Below are 25,873 nucleotides of genomic sequence, written 5' to 3'. Positions count from 1 at the left end.
TATCCTTACAGATCCCCTTAATTTTCACTCAAGGGCTATTTGTAAACACTTGCTGGCTATTGCTACAAGTTTGTATTGAGTGATTTGGGTTCTCACTCAGGGATTTCTCTGCCCAATTTCTGCATATTTGAAGCTGTGTTTAGATATTCTCTCCTCACACACCAATTGCCACCTTGTTCTTTGTTTGACATAGATTTTTTCCCTTGTAGTTTTATCTTCAGTAAGCTGGTGCCTTTCTTGTTTAACTACAGGGCTTACAGGCATTAACCAGGTGTCCTTCCCTTCTAAAGGCCTGGGGATTGCATTTCCATTTGCTCTGCTGCTTCTGGCATCACTATGAGCTGTCTCCCAGCCACTATCAGGTCCTTTCATTGGTTTTTTCCACATTCCTCTCCAATATTTTATATTTACTCTCCACGTTTTTGGTAATTAGTAACATTGTCTAAGCTTCAATATTTGCAGGCTTCAACTTTTAATTCTGTTTGTTCCCACACTCCCTTGTTAACCCCTTTCTTTTTGGGTTGTGTTCAATAGATAAGACTTTCACAGGCAATACACCAGCGATGTTGAGGTTGTTGCTATTTACCTTCAGATATTTACAGCATTTCTTCCATTTTTTTTCCATTCCTCTTCATAAATAAAGTTCTTTTTTTAATCACACCATTTTTTTTTCCATGCACAGGTAGAATTAGATTTGGATAAGAGTCAGAATTTCTGTTTCTAAGAGAGCTCTTGTAATTTTGTTTCAAAGAAAATCTGGTTGCTGAAGATATGCCAGATTTCTGAAACTCTTCACAAAACGGCTTCACTAGAGCAAGTTTTTAAACAACCCAAGTGAATTGTTTGGAAAACATTGAAAATAAATTGACCTTGGAGGTGGACTGAGACATAAAAATTGTCACCGTCATGAAAGTTGATCCACTTGGTCGTTAAAAGTAATACCAAGAGTGATAGAGCTCTAAATTTTAAAATTTAGCATTAAAAAATGCTGTTAAGAATGAAGGTTGTGGAGAAGAGGTGAATGTGACAGAACCCAGCAAGACAGTCCTGCAGAAAGGTGAGAAACACTCAGTATGGGCAAACACAGCACTGTAACTGGTAATAAGGACATTTACTGTCTCAAAAGCAATAATTTGCAAAAGTTGAGAAAAATTACAGACAAAAATTATTAGATGAGAAACCACAGGCAGAGAAAATGCTGATTGCAAATTAGTGGTTCTGTAAAAGGAGTTTATTAGATGGTCAAAGCCTTAAACACCACAACTTCATATGAAATAAGAAGACAACCTTGCCTGGAATCCAAGCCTTGCTCTGCTACAAAGGAAAAGGACAATGGGGAAAGTCTATCCACACATAAGTTACATAAAAAAGGGGATGAAAATGTGTTTTTCCCAGTGAGAACAAGGTTGTCTCCCTTGAAAGCCCCTGTGAGTGCCATGGCCTTGGTTTGGGGCCCTGCAATGTTACCTTTGTAACAACTTGCTGAAAAGAAAAAGTCTCCTTGGCTGACATGGATCAGCTGAGATATTGGGGACCTTTTCCTAAAAGAAACCCCAAAGCATAGCAGTTGTAGAACTGGGAGCTGTCTTTCACACAGCAGATGTGGGAAAAGCTGTCTGTGGCAAGCAACCAAAAATGACTGAAAGGAGGAGTTAAGGACCATTCATTCAGCTACTCTGTGGGATGGACCATAGACCTATATCCCAGCTTTCAGGAGACAAGGGACTGTGTATTCAATACACTCCCGTGCTCATTTGTGTCTCAGCATGGTCCTCCTGGCTTCAGAACCATCAACCTGAGTGTGCACAGCAGCTTGTTAACCTGGTGATCCTTCCACTCCTGCCCAGGCAGCAGAGAGAGTTACAAGGTCTGACTTTCAGGAGGGAACAGCAGCAGCAGCACCTGGTCAGCAGCTCAGGGGTGAGGCTCAGGACACACCACTCTGACCCTCAGCTCTGCTGAAGGGAGGCTGAGCCACCTTCGGCAGCTGCTCCCAGCTCTGTGCCTCAGTTTCCCTGCCTGCAGTAGGGAAAACACCACTGACCTCCAGTGTGAAATGCTTGGAAAATGCTGCTTCCCAGGCCTGTCTCGCAGCAATTTCTAAGACAATGCCCAATTTAGGATTTTGTGTTTACCCTACTGTTCCTTAGAGCTGGCAGCAGCATTCTGTGTTGTTTCTCATCACTCAGAGCTATTATTAACATCCTTCTGGAGACATGAATTGTATCTACAAACACCTCTGATAATTAGGCTAAAAATCCTACTACTGCTGATGCAGCTCTTGCAGAATACATCAAGAGTAAATCCAGTGCCAATAAGTTTTTTGGGACTCAATAATCACACCTGAGATCAGAATTAGAAAAGGCCAGACAGAGGATTTTTGCTGCACAGGAGGTGAGCTGACAGGTCTGCATCCCTTTCCTTGCATCCTACCCCCATTCACTCCGTCCATCCGGGTCCAAGCGTTGGAGGCGAGGAACAGATCTGTGAGGAAAAACAGGGAGGAGAAATAATTAGGGAGGGAAGCATGGAAAGTGACTGTGGTGATCCCCCTTTTCCTTGGCCACCCAGCAAAGCCTCATGGGGGGCTTGTGAACTGGTCTGGTGAGTGATGCTGTGTTGGCTGAGAGCTCCCCTCTCCCCCCACTGCCCGGCTCTCCAGGACCTCCCAGGCCAGAATCCTTGGCAGGGAGGTGATGTGGGGGAAAATGACATCTCTTGAGTGAAGAGCAGCACTTCACTGCTTTTCAGTCCTTCTGCTGACACCAGTTCACAGCCTGCAGCGGGCTCCAGAACACACCTAAAAATAAAACAACACCTGGGCCCTCTGCTGTTGGAGGGAACAGCCACGGTTTGCAATACGTGGAGTTTGTGGAAGCTCTGAGCACAGGGGGGCAGGCAGAGGGTCAGCCCCAGGCCCTGTGCTTTGGCACTGATTGCAAACATGGGCAGGATCTCCTACAGAGCACGTTTCCCTGCTGCTCCAGCCGACACATTGTCATTCCAGTGAGGATCTTTGCCTTGATCGTAATCACACACAGGCACGGGAGAGGAAAGTCATGTTAATGCACTGAGCCCTCTGCATGAAGAGCATGCCTGGGAGAAAAACGTCTTTTCTCAATGGCAGGGCATTTTTGGTGTCTTCTGGATGTGGCTTCTGTTGAAATAGTGTAACATGAACAGCAAAACTAAGTCACACTACCCTGCTATGCAGGATGGGATCCCTCTTTAATCCCCAGGGAGAGTGGGATGACTGGGACATGTGCTCTGTATTTGACTGATGCCTTAGACAAGTGAAACCCAAATTTGGGGGTCGTGACTCTCAGGAGGGTGCCTGTGCTGTCATGATCTGTTTGAGGTGTCAGGACTCAGAGCAGGAAGCAGGTTGAAAACCACCTTTAGTGAAAACAACAGCATTAGCATTTGTAGGGATGAGTGACAGAAAAAGGGAGACTTCTTTGCACCAAAAAACTTCTGCATGGCAATAAAGGTGAGCGTAATCTTGGGAGGAAGAAAGGAAGAAGAGAAAGGGAGAAGAAAAGAAAAAGGGAGATCTATCCAAAGTCAGTAGGATTTTTTTTCCACCTCCAGTGGAGCTCTGTGTACACCAAAGCAAACAAACGGTGCCCAAAAAATTTAGACTGAGGAAATGAATTTCTTGGAATGCAAGATTCAACCGAGAAGTGATAGAGCAGGTTGATCAGCTTCATAGACACTTCTAGACAGAGAACCTGTTTGAGGCTGTATTTTCACAAGTACATGTGAAATCTGATTTCTGAGACCTCTGAGGTATCATTTTGCCAAAACATCCAGGCAAAAGGGAATAAAATATTTTGTCTCAAAAGATCACAGGATAATGGGAAAAAGAGAAGCACAAAGGTTGTCTGATCTGCTACTGCAATTCTGATGAAAAATTCAGCACTGGGTGATTCAGAAGAAGGTTTAACATACCTGCTCATCAGCTCAGATCTAACACATCTAATTGTGCAGTTCTTCCCATGGGAGGTCATTTCTGCCTAACCCTGTCTGATAATTAGATTATGTTGTAGAGATTTAGTCATTATAAATTTCAACCTGTATAATGTTTTGTCTGGACACAGCTCTCTGTGAGGTTGCAAACTCTTTGATTCCTCCTAAATTATTCATTTCAGTAATATCCTGTGACAATAAATTCCATGGGTTCGGTTCATCACATGCATGGAAGGTTATCCCACGCTGCCTACACTATCTATATTTTGTCACCTTCATGTCCTTCTGCTGTGTGAGAGCCTGCCAGGGCTTTTGGGATGGATTTCTCAAAAAGGGAGTATTTTTATGGGCTAAGATGATCACCACCTTCATAGCACCACCCATCATTATGGACTTCTCTTTCAGAGGAAGCATCCCAGGGAGAAGACTGCAGGGAGCTTTTTCTCTCTGTATATTGGGTAGTAAATTTGGTTTTCATCATAGCTGGGAAATGGATGGCAAAGAAAAGGTGGAGAAGTGGAGAAGTTCAGCTACAAGGAGAATAGGGTGGCACTGTGGAAGGCAGAGTGAAGGGATGGGGCTCATGTGCTCAGGTATATTGAGAAACCTGTCAGTCACACCGTGGTTTACAAGGCAATATTTCACTTAATTTCAGCCAATATGCAGCAATGTTTCTAATAACAAGCTCTCAGAGGAGCAGGGGAACACACAGGAAAACAGACAGGAGGGAGAAACACAGGAGGAGAAAGGAAGAAAGCAGGAGAAGCAGGACAAGTTGGTGGTGAACCTTGGGCCAAACCAACTTCCCTGAGCAAGCTGTACAGCTGTGGGCACAGAATTGCACAGGCACGTCCCACCTCTGCTTGCTGGCAGAGAGTTCCTGGTGGCACCCTGACACCTCAGAGCAAAGGTGGAAGAGCTGATGGTGCAGCCCTGTGGTGGCTCTGGGCAGGAATGACCGACACAAAGCGTGGAAAAGCTTGGGGAGTTCTAGAAAACACAGAAAGGGCATGTCATGATGTCCACCAGCAGCTGCCTCTGACAAGAGCTGTTCCTTCAGGTCTACTCAGGGGTCGATTCCCTCTCCTGCACATCCCTGACCTGACCCCCTTCCAGGAGCTCTGCACCCCTCTAGCAGCTTTTACTCTGCCTCTTTCCCAGTCTGTCTCCAGCCCAGTGCTTCAGGCTCAAACACTTCATCTATGCTCCAGCTTTCCCCTCACCTTCCCTGGCAGTTACCTTTGGATCTCAGCTGTGCCACACCATCCTCCATTCTCTCTGCTTCCCAGAGACCTCTCCCAGCTCCAGCACTGCAGATCTAACTGGCATCCCTAGTGCCTCTGGACTTTCAAAGTAAATCCAGTCTCTACTCCCTGACTTGCCCCTATCAGATCCCTGCTCTGGAACACACAGTGACTGCTCTCACCATTAGCTACCTCCCTGCTCCACACTTTTCTCTTCATTTCCTCCTCCCCTCAGGATATTGATGCTGGATGAAGTTTCCCATTAAACCAGCCACTCTTGTAGAAAGGGAAGCTGACATGATTAATGCCATTCAGTGGGGAAGGCAGTGAGTGCAGCCAGGGAACAAGGAGACAGGCACATTCCCATCAGCCAGTCATTAGCATTTGCCCCAAAGAGGCAGCAGGAGCAGGATGGACACTATTTTTCCAGCTCTGTCTTGTGCTGGATGCAAACTCTTCAGGGCCAGGAGGGAAGAGAAGCTTTCTTCTCTCTGGTTCATTTTTCATTTAATCTGTACCCAAACAGTGCTGCCTTGGGCCCAGGCACAAGTGACCCTCTGAAGCCTGTCCTGGTGGCAGCATGGAATATAAAATCCAGGCTTCAGATTGGGCCTCAGAGGTGGTCAGATTTTTTTCTAGTCTTTTTTCGTTTTAGCAGCTTTATGTTTTCTCTCTCTCCATCCTCTTAGCTCTTTCTCTCTGCCATTTGCAGCAGGTCCTCTGTGAGCAGCTCTATTGACAAGCCCATTCCCTGTGATTTTCCTTCACTAACCTGGAAAGCCTCATGAGAAGGAATCACCTTCTCCAGACACCAAACTTCAATCCTCTGTGAGGCTCAGGAGAAAGCCCTGAGAGGAGAGCAGCCAGGAATTTGACTCGTGTGGGCTGGAGGAGTCTGTTTCCCTCCAGAGTAACCACCAGAGGAGGTGATGGTGATTAACTTTGGACCTTTGCAAACTTCCCCCACCACCAGCACACTGTGATCAAGATCCCACATCATCCCATAATAGTTTGCTCTAATCTCCCTGACTATTTAAATAAGCAAATCAATGAATAAGTAACTAAGAAAACGAAATCTACTTTTTTAAATTGGATTTGTTGCCTTCAGCTTCCAGCCATTGATTCTCCATATGCCTTTTCCAGGTTCAAGAGTATTTCAGTACCCAGGTCCCTGTAAATAACTCCAAGAGTTTCCAAGTCACCCTTCTTTCCCCAGATGGTGTTTTAAAAGTACTTTACAAATCATTAATGAAAAATATATGAAAAGAGCAGTTCTGGTACTGATTTCTGTAGAAATATTCTTGTTGGGGTTGTTTGTTTGTTCTTCCAGGTTACCCAGTGTCTGTAAGACCTGCAGTTATCCAGTTTCAGATGTGTAAATGCTCTTAATCTCAAATAAAATTAACACCATAAAGTGCCAGGGGGCTAGGAATTACTTCAACAAAAGTCAATCCATTATGTCAATCCACACTTTTATCAATCAAACCCACAGTCTCAAAGAATGAAACTAATTCTATTTGAAAAGATCTTTTCTTCTACAAAATCACGTTTGATTCTTTATCAATTGGCATCAGATTGTGTGGTCCCATTATGTGGTCTAAGACATGTTACCTATTGCAGAGCTACAACCTTCTGGGTTTTTTTAAAAATGATATTATTGTATAATGCTCACACAATTACCTCCCATGCTGGGAGGTTTATTAGAAACTGAAGTTGGCAGACCAAAAGGAAGTTCAGCTAATTCTTCAAATGGTCTTGGTGTGACTTTTCCATTTCCCATCTTGATTTTTCCCCATGTAATTCTTATGTGTGGATATAGATTTCCCATTGCTCTTTTTCCTTTGTAACAGAGCAAGGCTTGGATTCCAGCCAATGTGGTCCTCTAATTTCATACGAAATTGTGGTGTTTGGGGTTTTGGCCACCTAATAAAACTCCTCTCACAGAATCACCAATTTGCAATCAGCATTTTCTCTGCCTGCAGTTTCTGTTCTAATCAATTTTGCTTGTAATTTTTCTCAACTTTTGCAAATTATTGCTTTTGAGACAGCAAATGTACTTATTACCAGTTACAGTGCTGTGTTTGCCCATATTGAGTGTTTCTCAACTGTGCAAACATCTGATGAGTGAAGAATAGAGAAAATTGTCCAGAAAGTTCTTATAACACTTTTTAAGAAAAAGAAAGAAAAAAAAGAAGATAAGCAAAGAAGCAATTGTTTAGTAAATGGATTTTGGAATAGGAAGGGAAGAGATTTTGAATTTGAGGCAGTAATTTTATGCCTTTGTAAGAAAGCAAGAAAATAAACACTGACACCAAGCTGGCATAACTCACTTCCATGTTGAATTCCATGACACTTCCACTCATGCTCGTGCTGTGGCTTCAACAGTGTGTTAGTTTGGGGTATTGCCTTACAAAAGTTGTAGTCACAGAACCATCCAGGTCAAAAGGGACCTCAGGATCTCACTGAATTCATCCTCTTCCTCAGAGCCAATTCATCCTCTTCCTCAGAGCTGTACACTGAGTTCAGACCAGGCTGCTGAAATCAGAGCTGCTGTTTTGCCCAGTCAGGTGTTGTAAAAATCCAAGAACAGACATTCATGGATGGAAGGATGGGTGTGACTGGATGACCACAGAGCAGAGGGCAGATGTCCTGCCTTGACAGTGATAGTAGAGCAGGCTCTGCCTTGGGGCACAGCCCAGGCAGCCTCTCCAGGTCCCTGAAAGTTCCTTTTCCTACAACACCGCAGCACGGACACTGCTTAAGCAATGATCAGCTTCAAATCTAGAGAGTAATTTGTCTTCATTCCACACAACGTTTCCTCTTGCAGAAGAGTTACAACAAGTGTCACACATGACAGAAGCTTTGCATTTTCAAAAGTTATCCTCAACATTTTCACAGAGGTTTTGGAAGACAGGCTTCACACAGGAGGACCTGTCACACCTTTCCCATTCCAAATTAACACAGTTTAGGCTGCGTGTGAGCAGTGCCTGTGGAGAAACCCCTCCTGCTCCCTGGATCGTAACTGAGCTTTGCTGAGGACCATTCCCAGCTTCACCTGGGCTCAGTTACTGTCTCAGGGAGTGGTGATGATCCTCCACCAAAACGTTTGCCTTAGTTTTGCTCCCTTAGTTAAAAGCTGTCTGTCCTGGCTCCCTTTGTAGGCAATGGAGAGAAACACGGACTTGCCACTGCCTATGCATCGTTCCAGGGGAGACTAGTTGTTTTAATTAGGCTTTTTATTAATATCAGAAGTGAGGCGGCTTGAATGTTTCTCCCTTGATCTAAGTGCATGCCAGAAGCCTGGTTTCTGTGCTATCAATTACACTGAGCCTGCATTTTTCAGTTCCACTTGCCCCACTCTCTCCTGTAGTGTTTCTCTCCGTTGTGTGATTCAGCCACTGGGTTTCAGGCCTGTGAGTTAAAAACATTCTCTTTTCTCTCTGAACTTCTTGCTTCTTAACCAGATCACTGATTAATTACTTTTTGATAGCTCCAGAAACATTTACCCAGTCCATGTGAGCAGTTCCCAACTAATTCAGCTCAGTTGGCTGGTGCCAATAACACCAAGGTCACAGGTTTGATGCCTCTATGGGCCATTCACTTAAGGGTAGGACTCGATGAGCCTTGTGGTTCCCTTCCAACTCAGAATATTCTGTGAAAGGAAAACTTCTGTGGAAGTAATCTGAGTTGGAGTCCAAGCCCTGGCCTCTACTTTCTTTCATTTTCAGCTCCTCCACTTTCTTCTTCCTTTAAGCACCGCTCTAAGCTGATATTCAGCCTACTTTGGTAAGAAGCTGAAGTTCCCTGCTGTGAAGACTGAAACTCAGTGACCATCCAGTGTGTTCCTCCTTTCTTATGCAAATTACTTTTGTCTGGATCAGGAAGTGGCCTGACAGATACACGAGTCAGACATTTAGATGAAAAGAGATCGTTATCAGATCTGTGCTCCTGACTTAGATAAATAAGCATTGGGCATGATTCGCCACTCATTAAAGTGTCTTCCTCAGGAGATGGCTGACAGTTCATTAAGTAAGATGAAATATTATTATTTAAACTCAACACTGATCAGACTGGGTGGAAACTTAGTCTACTGTATTCATAATTTCGTGCATTGACAAGCAAGTTCTTGAAAATATTCCTCTGAAGTGGCTGACCCACAGAGAAATTAAGATCCTGCTGTAAAATAACTAACAGGGTAAGTAATTTTTTTTTTTTTTTAAGTGGTAGAGCTCTGTGCTTGGGTGTTGCATTCCAGATATTCATCCCCACTCCCAAAGAGGGTTGCTTGGTACTGCAGCTCCCAGCTCAGCTTGTGCAGAGATCTCCATACCCAGTATGTGTTCACCAAGCTAAGCTAGACCCAAGCCCCAGGCTCAGACATGTGGTTTCCCATTCCCTCCATCCCAATCCTCACATCTTCCAGGCACTTTTCCCCTTCCTCCATCCCTCATTCTGCTTGTCTGGCCAGTGTGAGCTGCCCCAAAAAGTTGGTCCTCAAAGCAGCACCCAACAGTTACTGGCAACACCACAAAGTGGCAACTAAAACTTGCCATCCTTATTTATCTCACTTCATTTCATGCCTCAAATTCAGCTTTTTAAGTTCCTCCCCACAGAGGTGCTGTGTCTGATGCAGGGTCATTCATCTTCAGGACAAGTGTCTATTGATCAGCTGTTATCCAATTTACAATAGGCCTGTAATACAATCTGAACTCAGTGGGCTCCAAAGGGAATTCAGAGTGAGGCCAAGGAAAGCACCTTCTCCAAACCCTTCAGTGCAAACACAACAAACATGGGTAGATGTTGCAGCTTTACAGCAGAACTCCAAGCCTCAAGTACAGGGATGGTCTAAGAGAACAGGACCATTGGCAGAAAAATCCCCTCAGTCTCATCCCCACCTGAGCGAGGTGTGAGCATTCCTGACCATGCTTTAACAGTTAAAAAAAAAAAAAAAAAAAAAGAGGAATTCATGCCCAAGAAACTTTCCAGTGAGAGTCCATTAATGCTCCAAAACCCTCCGTAATATGCAAGGGTTACGCTTTTTTTTTGTCCACTCTGAACACAAAGAGCAAACATGTCCTTTCATGAGGAGTGACCTTTACATTGCACCAGGAGAATGAAAGGACAAGGCAAGAACAGAGGCAGATCTGTGTGAAAGGGGAGCCACACAAAGCGTGCATTGACTCTCCAGGTTGGTGTTGGGCTGGGCCCAGAGCGGGTTCTTGTCTCCACAGACAGCAGAGCCCTTCAGAAAAGGTGCAGTGCCTTGAAAACAGAGGTGCACAGACAGCTCAGTGACAGCAGAAGAGCTGCCTGGGTACTTTTCTGTAAGCCTATTATTCCTTGGAAAAGTCCATTTCTTTGAAATCCTAACTGTTTGCAGGAAAGGGTCAGTTTTAATAAATCCTTTCCTCTCCCTCTCTCTCTTTTTTTTTTTTTTTTAAGAGAAGTTGTGTTCATTTTTAACTTTTCTTTCTCTTTTTTTTTTACTTCCCCCAGATTGAAACAAATTTTCTTACAGCATTTCCAATAATTAAAACTAAGCTAAAATACCAACATGGCCAGAAAGGACAAAAGAAAACTCCACAGAAATGTTTTTTATTGCCCTAACTGGAGTGCAGCTTTGGAAAAAACTTAAGACTTTCAAGTTTTTGTCAGGATATTTTCCCTGGGACAAGAAGACCTGGTTTGCGTAGCTCGATGTCATGCTGCTTCTTGTAGTAATTTTGCAGGACATGAACACTGATGTTACGGGTAAAGTAACTCTATTTTGCACCTTTCTCTGATTTCCTTTCTCCTCTTTGATGTTCACTCCTGCTAGAACGTTTTCCCTGGTGCCATTCTCAGGTTGAATGCAGCCTGATTCGCATCTCATGCCAATTACTCTGACATTGTCAGGACTAAGCCAGCTTACACCACCTGAGAAATATGATTATTTAGCAGTAGCTTCAGTCCTCTGCCTCCTCCTTCAAGATTTCTGCAATGGGTAAAACCTTTGAATGAAAACTCTCTCCTTCTTCTCCCTCAGAAAAAAAATTAAATAAAGGCAACTGCATGAACTCCTGTATTGGTTAAAAGGTGAAAAATACTAAACCACAGCTGAAAAAAAGGTGGATTTCTTTTATTTTACTCATGATCCTGAAGAAGTGAACCTATATCCCTTACAGGCCACATCCTGCTTTATATTTGAAATGCAGAGTAAAGAAGATGATGCAGAACTTGTCAAACCTCCTTCCTTGTAGCGAGGTCCCAAAAGTGGCAAACAGAATTAACTGGCTCCATTGATGGCACCTTCTCTCCGACCTGCTTATGACCAGAAACCATCAGAGCTGAGCAAACAACCCACAAAAAAAAAGATGGAAATGATGGAAACAAACCTACAAAACAAAGGAGGGAGGCTCAGAGTGCCACTGGCTGGGTGTTTTACCTGCACCATCACTTGCCTTCAGCCACACAGCCTCAGCTGCCCCTTCGTGCTCACAGGGACACCCACCCTCATTTCACATCTCCTGATAGGAAAGGTGAGAGTTGGCCTCAAGATCCAGCTGCAGGAGGGTGGAACAGACTCCATCCACAAAGGACCTGCACCCTAAACCCAGTTCTGTGCTCACCTGTCTGCACTGAGCACCCCCACGGTCCTTCTTAAAGCTGCCTCTTTCCTTCTCAGATCACCATCACAGCACTCCCACCCCTCCAGCAATGCTTTTGTCTCACACCACACACCGACCCATGATCCCACCCATCTCTGGAGCAGCTGAAACCCCTCCTGTCACAGACCCCCATGCTGTGGCCAGGCTGAGTGTAGATAAACCCAGCACATCATCAGTTCTTGGAGCAAACCCCCTTTTACCCCAGTTTCCCACCCTGGCTGTGCTTTCCTTCATTGCCACTCAATTTTTTGCTCCTGATACATGGAGGTAACTGCCCTGAGGACACTGAAAATAAATCTTTTTAAACTGATGCACTTGGGCCCCTGCACAGAGTTGCAGTGATGCATCTGCAGGAGGAGCAGCCTGGAAAAGGGAACAACTGGCTGGAGAAGGGCAGGATCCTCTTAAGCTGCCTTTGCTTCCAGAGAAATTGTGATGCAGAGCCACCCTTTCCTTGTGTTTTTTCTGTCTTGTTTACCTTTGGGCAACGACTGTGTTTATAAACACACAAATAATTGGCATATGTTAGATATGCATCCAACAAAAAATGACAATTAGGGGGAATGAGAGGGTGGATTAGAATTTAGTACCTGGATCTGCACTCATTCCAAATTCAGCAGCGAACTCAGCGATCTGGCTTCAGTTTTGTTTGTGCATTTGTTTGTTCACCTTTTCACGTGTTTTGTTTCATTTCAGCTAATAAACACAGACACAGATATGAATGATGTGAATCTTCCCAAATATCAGGATATAACTTTGGCCTTTTGATCCAGAACTCACCTGAACTCGAACCCAAGTAAATGGATTTTTTTTTTCCCCCTTGTAATAACTATGTTAAAAAAGTACAAAAAACCACCCCTAACTCATAGTGCTGCTTTTTTACGTTTTTAAAATACAGGCTGTAAATAACATCTGATTTGAGGCCTAATGTGTGACAAGATTCACACACAGTGATAGTATCTTCTATTAAAGCAACGGATATTGTTAGAAAGAACTTCAGCACACCTCATTTTCTTTGAGACTCTCACCATTCCATGCACCATGTTTGGCATATCTACAACCTCAGGGGCTCTCAACCCCCAGTGGGTCCTACAGGCACAAATCCATTATCACAATATCCCAAACATGGGGAAAAAAAATTGTCAGGCGTAGCAGGGAAGGAGGTTTTTTATTTGTCTTTCTGTTACAGACTTCAGATTGAATCTGACAGACAATATCCAGATTATCTGCTCAGCATGAAAACAAAGAAAGATTTTTTTTTTTTTTCCAATTTGATGAAAACTGAGGTGTGTAGTGATGTCTTGAGGGCTGAGAGTGTTTCAAACATCCATTACCATAAATTAGCCCTAAAATATTGGAAGTTGGCAGCCATCGATTCCCTGATGTCCCTTCCCCAGTTTGCAAACCAAACAGAGATGTGGACACTTCATGCTCCCCCCTTGGTGTGATATCTCCAGAGGAGGCTTTGTTTGTTTGTTTGCACATTGATCTGTGAGTGAGCAAAAGAAAATTCAAACATCACCTTCTTATCAAGTGAGAAAATTGAAGTCTGGTGTTCTGATACAACTATTTCTAGTGGGAGCCTCAGTGGTGTGGAGGAGAGGAAGATGTATCCACACCTGAAGATTAAATCCTGCAGTAGAAGGCATCCACTTCTTGAGGATTTCAGGCCACGTGCTTTTCCATGAGTCAATTGAGAAGCTTCAGACAAGCATTTTTCATCAGACATGTCTTAGAAGCCTGCAAAGCTTCTAAAAGCTTCTAAAAGGCCATCAGTGAGACTTGCATGAGTCTCCTCTCTCCAACAAAGGCACGGTCACAGCCCACCTTAGTGTGCAGAAGTAGAAACTGCTTCATGACAGGGAAATGCAGGCTCATTCCCACAAAAACTCCAAGTGCAGGTGGCATCAAAGCAGATCCAATACATCTCCTGGAATCCTTTATCCCAAATATATTTTGCTTTCTTTCAGAAGGTGGCTTGGTAGCAATGATAAAGTTCAGTGTCCATGATGGTATTCGGTCAAAGGCTGATTTTTACGATCTTGGAAGTCTTTTCCCACCTTCATGATCTGATGATCCTGTGAGTCATCCACTGCATGGAGGCAGTGGTGAACTCACTGTGAGTTGGGGTTAAACTCACCCCCACACAGAGAGACATGCACCAGCCAAACCTGGGATCCTTCTCCACTCACAAGAGTGAAGGTTGGATACAAAATCATAGACTGGTTTTGGATGGGAAGGAACCTGAGAGATCACCCAGTTCCAACCCCCTGCCATGGGCAGGGACACCTTCCACTAGCCCAGGTTGCTCCAAGCCCTGTCCAACCTGGCCTTGGACACTTCCAGGGATGGAGCTTCTCTGGGCAACCTGTGCCAGCATCTCACCACCCTCACAGGGAAGGGTATCCAGTTTAAATATACACTGGGAGATGTGGCAGCACTTTCCACACACATTATAGTCACTTTTTCCTGGTGTAAATGCCTTCTGAGAGGACAAGGCAAACTCCAGCCTGTTGTGTCTAATGGTCCTGAGCAAAGGCTCTAACTCTGCGTGTGTTTGTGTGTTTAGAGCCAGACTGGAGAATCCTCCACAACATTAGGATCCATGCATTAAAATCCATGCCATCTTCTCCTCTAGCTGGGTACTCTCAGAGCTCTCCAAATCCCTGTCACCCACCAGGATGTATTATATCTGTACTAACTAATTTCACAGCCCGTAAATTACAGGCATACCCTGCGTATCTCCATCTCATTAGAGAAGGTTAATTTAAGCAGACAATCAACAAAAATACAGAAAACTAGTTTGGAAAGAGGATTTTGCTGTGTCTCTGACAGACAATGAATTCACAACCCCAACATCTGCCACCACTAGAGAGAAAATGCTGGAGGAGAAAAAAAAAAAAAAAAAGAAAGAAACTCATTGCTATTTCCTCTGATGAATGGTGAATTTCCAATTAGCATTTTAATTACTCAAGCCAGACTTTCAGCTGGTTTGATGATCACAAGACATTCCATAAGCAACAAGTCATCTTGGTTTGACAACATGTGCTGGGGTAATGCATAACACACTTACAGGGGTCAGTCTGGGAGACTGTTTCTCTTCTGGAAAAATTCTACAGCATTAATTGCCCTTAAGTATTTATTTATAGGTTTACCTAGTTTTTATATAGTTTACATAGTTGTCCCACCTTAGAAAAACCTACAGCAAGACTGTTGTACCTGAGGCCTGTGGTGGAAGTGGTATGGATTTAACTTCAGGCAGATCCTACAGCAAATCCATCAGCAGGACCCCACACATCCGAACCTGGATCACTCACCTGAGGAAATCCTTAGGCAAATCCATCCCATATCATTACAGACACCTTTCTGTGTCCTTCACCTGGGCTAATCCTACAGCAAACCTGTCCTGGGGACTGATGGATGGGCTCCTCCCTGCAGAAGTCTGGTGATGATTACTCCTTGCTTGTTTGTCTAACAACAAGAACAAAAGAGGAGCAAGGCATTTTTTTAAATTCCTGTGCAGTGTTAGGAAATGCTGTGTCCTCTGAGGAAGGAGAATGAGTAGGGATGTGGTTATCCTTGCAGGTGAGGATTGCAGCCTTGACTGTCCTAAACTTTGCCCTCTGTTTCTGCACCACAGGACCACGTGTGGGATTTGACATGGGACAGACTCCTAACACAAGCTGGGATTTCAGGAAGCTGAGAATGTCACTGCTAATAGAGACAATGACACAGACTGCTCCTGTAATTCCAGGCACTGTCTGGAAAAAAAATCACTTGTACACCTCATGGTTTGCCTTGAGGAGAAAAGCCAGCAGATGAAGAGATCCGCTCAGCTTTGAACCCGCAGCTCGGTGCTGAGGATCCACAAACACATCACTGAATGGAGAACTGACAGAAACAAAGATCAGTAAAATCGTTCATGAACTCAGAAAGGTCTGAGACTTGGCTTTAAGGCTCAAAAATGGTTGATGTGAAGATTTGGGTTATTCCAATCCTTTGGTTTGAACAGATCTGGAAATGACCAAGAGGAGAACTGGGCCCTTGTAGACCATCACTCTTCATTTTGATTGTCTGCCCACTTGAGTAATTTTTTCCCTCCTATTTTAGTTTGTTGTTGGTGGTTTTTTTCCATGGGAACACTTCCTTATCTCTCATTTTTTATGTGATTCTCAGCCTTATGAAGACAACACTGGATGTCCACCACACAGCACCTTTGTGGTGCAAAGTTACCTGCACCTCATGGATGTATATCCATCATCTATGAGAACACAACCCCCTCTCCCCTGTGGTTGTAATAAAATATCAGAACCAAATCTGTTTAGTTGAGGAAAAATTACATATGGGGCAACCATTTATTCAGAGCAAAGAAAACCAAACCAACCAACCCAGCAGTGCCCATTTCATTAACTGGACAAATGAGAGGTTTGTAAATTCTTGGCAGTCTGATGGATAAAGGTACCTTGTCAGAAGGTCCCTCCAGATTGAGTTGCAAACAAAAGAGAGGAAAAGCTTGGGAGGAAAAGCAGATTTTTGGTTTCAGAACGAGCAGATGTGACTGGGAGCTCTGATTTCTGTGCTGCACTTACACAAGGAGCACACAGTGCTGCCCAAACACTGATACTGGATGGACACTGGTCCTCTTTTTTCTTTTCTTTTTCAAAGTGCTCTTGTCAAATAAATCCTTCACTGCAACTTAATCCTTCTTGCTTTCCACATCCTACTGCTGCATTCCCATCCTTTCAGCCTGAGTGAGGATGACTGGGCTCACTCCCTTCTTGCATGATGTTATTTAAGAATTTGTGATATTTTTCTCCCAAAGGTCTTAACATGGACTTGGAGAAGCTTCACCAGCACCAGGAGCAGAGCTGTGTAAATCCCACAGGGATGTCCAGTGAAATGAGAAAAAAAAAAAAAATTGAAATTATCTCTACCTCTCCTTTTCTCTTTCTGCCCCAGCAGACTCACATCCCCCACATCTCCTTTTCCCCTTTCCTCCTTCCAATTCCTCCTCTTGGCCCATCCCTTCCAACCCACAACAGTCTGGTAGAGTTTCACCAATGCAGGCAAGTGCAACGCTTCACTTGCAGTCCCTGAAAGAGGCCAGGGCACAGAGGAGTTTATTATATCATAAATTAGAACATGAAAAGCTAATACATTTTATACATTTGTCAGAGAGAGAGAGAGAGAGAGAGGGAGAAAAAAAACCTTTGCTGCCAGGTTCCTCATAGCAAATCTGTCATGTTGGAGAGAGGCTGCTGGAATGGAAGTATTTGCAGACAGATAGAGCCCTGGTGCAGAATAGCAAAGCTTCCTGCTGGCTATCAGGAAGCTCCAGGGCTGTCACAGGAGCCAGGATAGAGTTCTCAAGCCAAACCTCACACAGCCCCACCGTAAACACCTCATCCCTTCTTGTGTGGGGATAAAATAATGCCCAGCAGAGCTGGGGCAGAGCTGTCTGTGGCTGCCCTGGGCTTTTAGAGTGTGTTTGAGGACTCAGGGGAGGCTGCTGGTGTTTGTTTTGTAGGTCTGGATTTACTGGTGCTGCATTAGAGAAAAAAGGGGGAAAAGCACATCCAGAATAGGGAATGGAGACAGGAAAAGGTCCGGAGCACAAGACCGATGAGAAGCAGCTGAGGGAGCTGGGGGGGCTCATCCTGGACAAAAGGAGGCTCAGCAGGGACTTTGTTGCTCTCTGCAGCTCCCTGAGAGGAGGTTGCAGCTGGATGGGGATTGGTTTCTTCTCCCAAGTAACAAGTGATATGACCAGAGGAAACGTCCTCCAAGTTGAACCAGGGGAAGTTTAGATTGGATATTAGGAAAAAATTCTTCACTGAAAGGGTGGTCAGGCATTGGAACAGGCTGCCCAGGGCAGTGGTGGAATCACCATCCCTGGAAGTGTTCAGAAGGAGTGTGGCACTTTGGGATATGGTGAATATGATGGTGTTAGCAGTTGGACTTAATGATCTTACAGGTCTTTTTCCAACCTTAATGATTGTGTGATTTTGAGTCAAATCCCAGATAGGATAATACAGAGGAATTTTCTGAGAAATCTGTTCTACCTGTCAGGTACCCAGCCCTTGACTTTCTTGTTCTGTACTCATTCCAGATGGATTATCCCATTTTAGCTGAGCTTTTCCCCAGTCCCACTGCACCTCCAGTTGCCATCATGCTGCATTTCTGCTGCCTGAAGGGCAGAGCTGCCTGGCAGATCCAGTGATGATGGCCTTCATATCTCTTTCTTCAAAACTCAAGGCAGGAAGGCATTTCCCAGGCATAATCTCCCTTGAAATAGTCAGTAAGTCAGACTTAATTAAGACAAAGAACAGCAAAACCCAATCATAATTAAAACTTAGAGTTGCCTGCACAGATGAGAAAGTAAAAGGAGCCAAAAGGAAAAACAAACAAAGTGCTGGAAAGAGCATCGTGTCTGAAGCTGCCATTGCCCCACAGCCAGGCTCTTTATCCATGAGGATGTAGCATGGAAGGTGGCAGTGGTGCTGCCTGACAACAGTTTAGCTGGAATTACCACAAATGACCTCACCTGAGCTTCTGCAGGCTCACCAGTCCCTCGAGCAGCTGCTGAACTGATGAGTGAAAGGCAGTAGCTGCTGCTTTGGTTATTTCAGCTTTCACCAGCCCTCAGGACACAGGTGGAGCAGACCTGGGAGATTGCTGCTTTTGGGAACCTTTTTGCAGGGGTAGAGATGCACTTGGATGCAGCATTGATGGAAGGTTGGGTGGTAACAAGAGCAGCCATGGATATCCACCTAACTCACAATCCTTTCCTGACATCAGCTGGTAGCCAAGAGCAGTATAGGAAGAAGGGAAGTGCACAACAATTCTTCCTCTAGATGCTCTTCCAGCCTCTTGAAAACTATCTGGCAGTGACTCCCTCAGTTTCTGGCACTTGCCAGTCATTCACAGATCATTTTTCCTTGACTCCTGCCCCAGCTCTTCGTGCAGGAGTCACTGCATGCCCATTCTCAGCTCTGTGCTGCTGCCAGCCAGATCCCTTTGCCCCTTTCTCACAGAAGGATTTTGCTCTCTTCACCCTTCAAACTCATTCCTTTTCTCCTCTTCCCCAGCCCCTTTGCTCCACTTGGGAGAAGGAATATTGGGAGTCCAAGAGTTTGGGGCAGACACCAAAACACAGCTGAGGAGAGAAGCAGGACCGGTCTGTTGAGCTGTGCCTCACCATGGCTCAAATCCATCCATCTCCAGAGCATTTCCTGGCTCCCAGGGTTCTGCCCTGGCCTCCTAGCCAGGGTGGCTTATTCAGGCACTCACAGAAGCTGCCAGACAAAACACTCCAGATTAATTTCACTCTTTCCCTCTCTCTTTTTAGAAACTTTTAATTAGTCCCCAACTCAGCACCATTATTAGTATTTGTTATTAAGTATTAAAATCGCTCACCCCCAGCTCCTTCTCCCCCTGCTTCCCTCTTGCAGCCCTTTGTTTTAATTGTTATATTTTTTCATCAGTGATCAGCCAAGCTTCCCTAATGATCTAGACTCATTTAAAGGGTTTATAACTCTGGCACAAAACTCCAATAAAAAAGCGGCAGCCTCGCTGGGAACCTCCTGGGGCTACTCAGCAGCCAGGAACACAAACTCATTTACCACTTGCCTGTTCCCCCCTTTTTTTAGCCACCATCACCCCTTCTGTCAAAATATCTTCCTCTGCATGCACAGAAAGCCTTCACTTTTCCTTTTCCACATCTTTTCCCTCTTAATTCTTTTTTCCCTGAGGATCAAGGCGGGAGAACTGGAAAAAAGCCTTGATGAGGCATGTGGTGAAGTTAACAGCAAATAGAGTAAACCCACTGTTCTTCCCAGTCTTTTCCCTGCCTGTGCTGCATTCCTGTCCCCTCTCAAGAGGAAAAACATAAAGAGTCCTAGTGAGACTGAGGAAAGAAATGATCTGGCTGTATTTCTCCTTGAGTATATTTAGCAGTTGCACGTTACCCCTCTGGAGATCTTAAAAGCCTTTTTTACAAATCTGCAAGTCAGCACTGCCTTTCCCTCATTGCTTTTCTTCCTTTGCAATAGGTGTAGATTTACAGACCAGACAAAGGGTTGTTTGGCAAACTCTGCCTCGGCCCAGCTTCCCGTTGACTACAGATGTTGCTTCCCAACCTGCCTTTAGCCTTGTGCACAGCCAGCAGTAAATTCCTGGGGATCCAAACAGGAACAAGCTGTTCTCCATGAGCACAGATTATGACCTAGCCTCGTGCTTAGGGTCTAATCTGACCTACTGGGCTTCTTGCCCATGGCCTTGGGCACTGGGCAATTGGCCAGCGTCAGGGGCAAGCCAGGAGGACATTTCTTTCCTCTGGTGACCTCCCTGTAGCAAGGTTTCTGGGGGAAGCCTCACAGAAGTTATTCCCTCTCTGTATACACACAAACCCCTTCTGAAATGCAGAGGAAGGAAGGGAGCATGAATGGTACAAAGGAAATGAGTGAAGTGAGGCACACGGGGTGGATTTCTGTCGCCTGCCTTTAGCCATCTGCCATGTGGGTGCTTCAACCTGAGCTGGTCACTCTGGGCTTTCTCACTGGTAATGCCAAAAGGAAAATAAACACTTTTAACACCCTGGTTATCCTACCCTTGTAACCCAGCAGGATTTTGACCCTTTTACACTGAAAACCCCAGTTCTTCCAGCTGATGTGTTTGCCAAAGCCATCCATTTCAAAATCATGGAGCAAACGGTGCCATTAAATGGCCTTGCTTTGAAGTCACTATTACTCCCAGAAATGTGCCTGACAACATCTCACCCGCAATGCCCATCTGAGCCACAATTGTACTGATACAATCTACAAGCAGCCTTTTGTTCTCACTTGAAAGGAGCTCAGCTGAAAGGCCCATCAATGTGCTCAGTCATCTTCAAAAAGCCGGAATCATTTGGTGGGAATAAACAATTGGAGCTCTTCAGTTAGTCATTTTGAAAAGGACAGTTTCCCAAGGAACTTCAGCACTGTCCTCCCTCCTGTGGCTGCTGGACTCCACTGAGAGATGACTTCTGGAGCTGGCCCAGCTGCTTTGACACAGATTTCTCATCAGCAGTTTGATTGTTTGGAGAGAGAGACAAATAGCAACATAAAACAAGACCCCTCCCCATTGCCATACTTCATGAAAGGTGGAAAAAATCATGGGGTATTTAAACAACAGTATTAGAATTTCAGCTTGGGCTGAAAGTGCAGCACACTAGGTAGGGTCTGTGGAGGTTGCCTGCAATCAGAGACCTGGTTGGGGATACAAAGCTGTCTTCTCCTTGTTTCCAGCTGCTACATTTAATTAAAAGAAAGCTAAACAATCCATTACATTAAATTACTTTCTGCACATTACTTTTCCACATAGACAACTGAAATGGTTGCCACAGGGATGTTATCTGACCACAGATTGGAAAGGAGATAACCACTCTCAAAATTATTCCAGTCTCGCTTGAAATATCACCCAGACGAGCTGGTCAGGAGTCGTTCCCGACTGCGTGAGGGACTCGAGGAGCTGGTGGGGATTTACCAGGAATGTGAGGGGCAATTATGAACTGCAATCTCAGCCTCATCTTGTTTATTCCTGCATCATATCACATGATGATGAAGATGCCAAATCACTATAATATAGCAAACTAAAGGACCTCTTCATGTTTCCTCTCCCTACTCTCCATCTCCTTCACCACTGAACGTACAGTTCATACCATGAGACAGTCCCTACATCAGTTGATTTCTGAGGGTTTCTACTCAGTACCAGTCTATATATCTTGTTTCAGTTTCCAACTTAAATATTCCTTTATTATTAGAAGTCAAATATGCCATGGATATCTTGAAATACCACATGGAAGCAGACTTTGAAGGAGAACTCCTTGTTCCTGTGGGCATTTTGTTTTCCTTCCAACTCTTGTTTGAAGAAGGATGAAAAAGATTGGGAGTCTTCCTCACTAACTCAGGCCACAGGGGCAGATTTTGCCTCCTGCAGAGGAGCTGCTGTTCTTCCCTAGGGGTGGTGGGTGAAGCCCTGCTCTGACAGCTGCTGGGCACTGCTGCCAAGCCCCTGCCTCGCCACTCTGCCATTCTTACAAAATTCAGGTCTCAAAGCAGCTCCCAAAGCATGACCAGCTTGTGGCACAACCAGCCTGGATTGACTTCAGGAGGAGAACTGAACAAAAACAACATCCTGGCTCAACTCTGCTGCCTCTGCTAGAGCTATGCCCTTATTTTCTGCACTCCACACCATTTTCCCTCTGAGAAAATTGTTGCCAAGTGGCTATTTTGAACATGGTTGAGTGCAGATTGTTAAAGGAGAGACAGGCTTCTGCTTCTGTCTTGCAGACTATTTTTGCTTTATTCCCCATCTCAGACAAAAAACATGCAGAGGGTAAGTATCTGTTTACTGTTTGTGTATAATGCATTATGGGATGAAATTGTCTCTTCTTCCCTCATTTACAGCATTTGCACCTCATCCTGTGCTGACCTCCCAGCAGCAACACGGACCTTTATGCCCACAAAGCTCCAGCACTATCATTCTCTCCCTTTGCTGGCCTTCCAGAAGTGCAATGCCATTGGCTTTGGGTTTCAGTTCACAGCAGGAAATGTATTCACTGGTTGGAACCAGAGTGACAGGCTCACTCTGTCTCACATTTGCCCTATTTGAAGCCTATGAACTGCAGGACTGGATTTTCAGTTATCAACATCCTCTTAACCCAAGCAGCATTAGCCAAGTCCTTCAGTGTTCTCATTCAGACAAGCATCTTACCCTAATACCTTGTGAATTATCCCATCCACTCTCTGAGCTTGAGATCACAGGGAGGACAAAACAGGAATCACAGATTATGCTGATGGTCGTGAGACAGGAGGAGGAAGAGGGAAGCTCAGGTTGTGTCTGTGCTTTGTCATGGTTGTAGTAAACACAAAGCTTTTGCTTTTACAAGAAAAAAACACATTACCAATTAATCACCCACTGAGTAGCATCCTCCTTCCCTTCCCATCCTGCTTCCCTTTGCTCATGTCTTCATACTAAGAAGTTATTCCTACAGTTTTATGGAAATGAGAAAATCTTACACCGAGGACTGAAAGAACCAAGAACCAACCCAAAAGGCAGTAGGTCAACCCCAACAATAACTAACTGGTATTATGTTCATTATATTTTCTCTCTGACTGTTTTTAGTTCCCCCCTAGCTGTATAAGCTATTCCTCCTCAAAGCTTTCAGCCTCTTCCTACATTTCTGTGGTCATTGTACTGTATTTGTATCTGCAGTTCCCTCTCAGCACTGGGCAAAGATGGAGTGAAAAGAATGATGTTTTTCAAGCCCTGCAGTCAGGTCCTCAGTGTTCTCAGCATCTGACTCTAGCCTGCAGAGGTGTGAATCAAAGTCTGGTTTCCCATGTGGTCATGCCAGATGGTTGGCTCAAAACCCATCATTTCTTTACAGCAAAACTCACTAGACACAGACAGTAACCATAAGATATATTGGAAACTCAAATCCTGTATAATTTAGACTGCCAACACCCATGCAAAAGATCCTTCACCCTACTACTTATGTCAGCTCTTCAAGAATGGTTTCTTTGCTGAATATGTCCTGAAAACACTTCAAGGCAATGACAAAAATAAATCCTTACAGTTAGCCTGCATCTTCTCATTCTGAAAGATCTCATTGCTACTTCTGAACTTTGGTTGTCAAGTTGCATTCAAGGAATCATTTCACATGCCCCAAAAGGCAGCAGCACTTCCAAGGAATGCTTGAAAGCAGCTGTGCAGGACAACAGATCATTGTCTGTGGCCCTATTGCAGTGGGATCTGGAATTTTTTTGGGGTGAGCATCTCCAACTGCATCACACTGTACCTTCTACAAAAGAATTGGGAATTCTGCCCTGGTGGAATTGTAAAGAGAGTGCTGGAGATAATATTGTTCAGTAAAGCAAATAAAAATTTTGGAAGGAGACTGTGTTGAAAACAATCATATTCTTGGGAAGTCTGGCACTGTGTATTTAGTGACCACAAGAGGTCAGGGCATCAGTTTTCCATTGCATCTTAAAAGCAACATCTCTAAGAGCCTGGAGCTAAGATACTATTTTAGGTATGGCTCTGAGGAAATTCCATCCTTAAACATTCCTTAACAGGGGTTAACACAGGAGCAACAGTCCTTCCTTTTGTTGCACTTGCTTCTATCAAAGTAATAGTCAGGTTTGTCTTTCTTCATGTTCCTCAGACATATAGAGATATTATATTTTATACTAACAGCCACAATCAACACCTGCACTTCCCTGGCACAACGAGACTCCCTTCCTTAGGAATAAACAATGCTGGTGACAAAGCTGTCTCAGATGGGCAGAGTTTCCTCCTACAGAAGCTGTTAAGCATCACAAACCTCTCTTTTCTCTCTTCCAAATCCTCTTCTCCAGCAAGAGTAAAGGTCAGTATATGAGTATATGACATTTATATATATATATATATATGACAAAATACATCAGTGTGTGACAGAAAATACACTATGTATTTCAACTACAAATTAAACCTATTTGTGCAAATGCAGTTCTCCACCTGTGAGGGGTCTGTGTCAGGGAGACAGAAGAAAAAGGAGCTATATAAAATAGCAATATATTCTTTACATATATATATTTATACAGCTATAGGAACTACATACACACTTGCCCTCTGAGAACCACTTTCTGCAGCACCTCTTTTTATTAATGTACTTTTTCTAGAGAGTGCCCTGCCCAGGTACAAACTGGGCTTGACCCAGTTTGATGTATAAAAACAGACCCAGAGATTGCTGCTTGTGATCTTAGATGATGAATTTTTCATACACAGCCTTGTTTCATTGGAAAGTCCAGCCTTGGTCCCCATCTCTGGCTGCAGCACGTTCCCTTTAGCAGGTTCTTCTTTGTGAAATTGCATTTCTTTGTTTACTCTGCATGGTACCAAGAAATGCCTTTTTTTCCCCCTTCTTATTTTCCTTTTCTTTATTTTTGAAGTGAAAGTTATTAAGCTACTTCCAGCATAATACCTCTAAATGCCGAGTCCGTGAGAGGGAATTTTAACTTGGTTAATCTGACACAAATGAAAAACTATTCAAGGCTTGAGATGACTGTAAAGTTTAGTGTCATGGCTTTTTTCAGTAGAAAAAAAAAGGCTTTCCAGCAAAATTTCATTTGAACAGTTGGAGTTACTTATTTCTTTTAAAGTAAAGTGTTGGGCATGTTTTAAAGACACAGTAACAACAGAACTAATGGTCCTGCTTAGTGCTGGGTGGGGGGACCTGGGGCAGAGGGAAGGGCAGGAGGGATGTGGAGCACTGGGTAACTCTCCCACTGTGTGAGCTGGATCCTGTAGGATTGCTCGTGGCTGAAATGCAAATGTCACTCTCTTAAAAGTTAAATTTCAACTGCCATCGTTTCTGTGACTATTATCAGCAGAGGGAAATGGGAAGGAGAAGCTCACCGTGATACAGAGACCTCAGCTCTCTGAGATCATTCCTTTCCTTGCTCAAAACCATTACAACTGAATTGAAGACAACTTGGGGATGTTCCTTGTCCTAAAACCTTTACCTTTTTTATTTGCAGGTCTGGAGGCAAAATGAACGAAGTTCTGCCAGAGTTAAGCTCTGCCAGTGCTCAGAGGGGTGGTCCCAGGACAGTGGATAAGCTCCAGTGTCCAGGGAGACAACAGATCAGGAGATGTGAGTACCATTTTCAGAACCATGCTGTGATCTAGTGGAGTCTCAGCATCTTTTGCTCCTTGAAGGAGTGAGTGGGGAGTGTGCCTGTGTGTTGTTTTCACCTCTGAGCAGCAGCTGGGATAAATGGGCTCAGGATTCCCTCTCCTTTTTGCTCCAAGAGTCATGTATCAGGTTTTCCACAGCTGAACTGAAACCCATGATTCATAATCAGTTTCGTTTGCGAAATGTTCTTCTAATTGATCAGATGGAGACCAATTTCAGTGGGGGAAACTGAACCCTGAGAAAATTAATTACCCATCAGGCTAAACCCATTTCCTTTGGCCCAAGTACAGCTTATT

The 25,873-nt window shown here is 44.3% G+C and overlaps 1 long non-coding RNA gene across 2 annotated transcripts in view; it reads right to left on the bottom strand.

The window, feature by feature from the left end:
* Positions 1-1,263: 1,263 nt before the first annotated feature.
* LOC126642333 (uncharacterized) overlaps positions 1,264-25,873 on the bottom strand; it is a 174,613-nt gene continuing 150,003 nt past the window's right edge. For both annotated transcript variants that reach the window (XR_007629420.1, XR_007629419.1), the window contains exon 3: positions 1,264-2,484. This is a non-coding gene — a long non-coding RNA (uncharacterized LOC126642333). The remainder of the gene's footprint in view (positions 2,485-25,873) is intronic.

The sequence above is a fragment of the Myiozetetes cayanensis genome, unplaced genomic scaffold, assembly GCF_022539395.1.
Source record: "Myiozetetes cayanensis isolate MyiCay16 unplaced genomic scaffold, myiCay2020 scf23, whole genome shotgun sequence".
Taxonomy (NCBI): domain Eukaryota; kingdom Metazoa; phylum Chordata; class Aves; order Passeriformes; family Tyrannidae; genus Myiozetetes; species Myiozetetes cayanensis.
The sequence above is the reverse complement of the archived record's forward strand: the minus strand, read 5'-3'. Positions and strand labels throughout refer to the sequence as shown.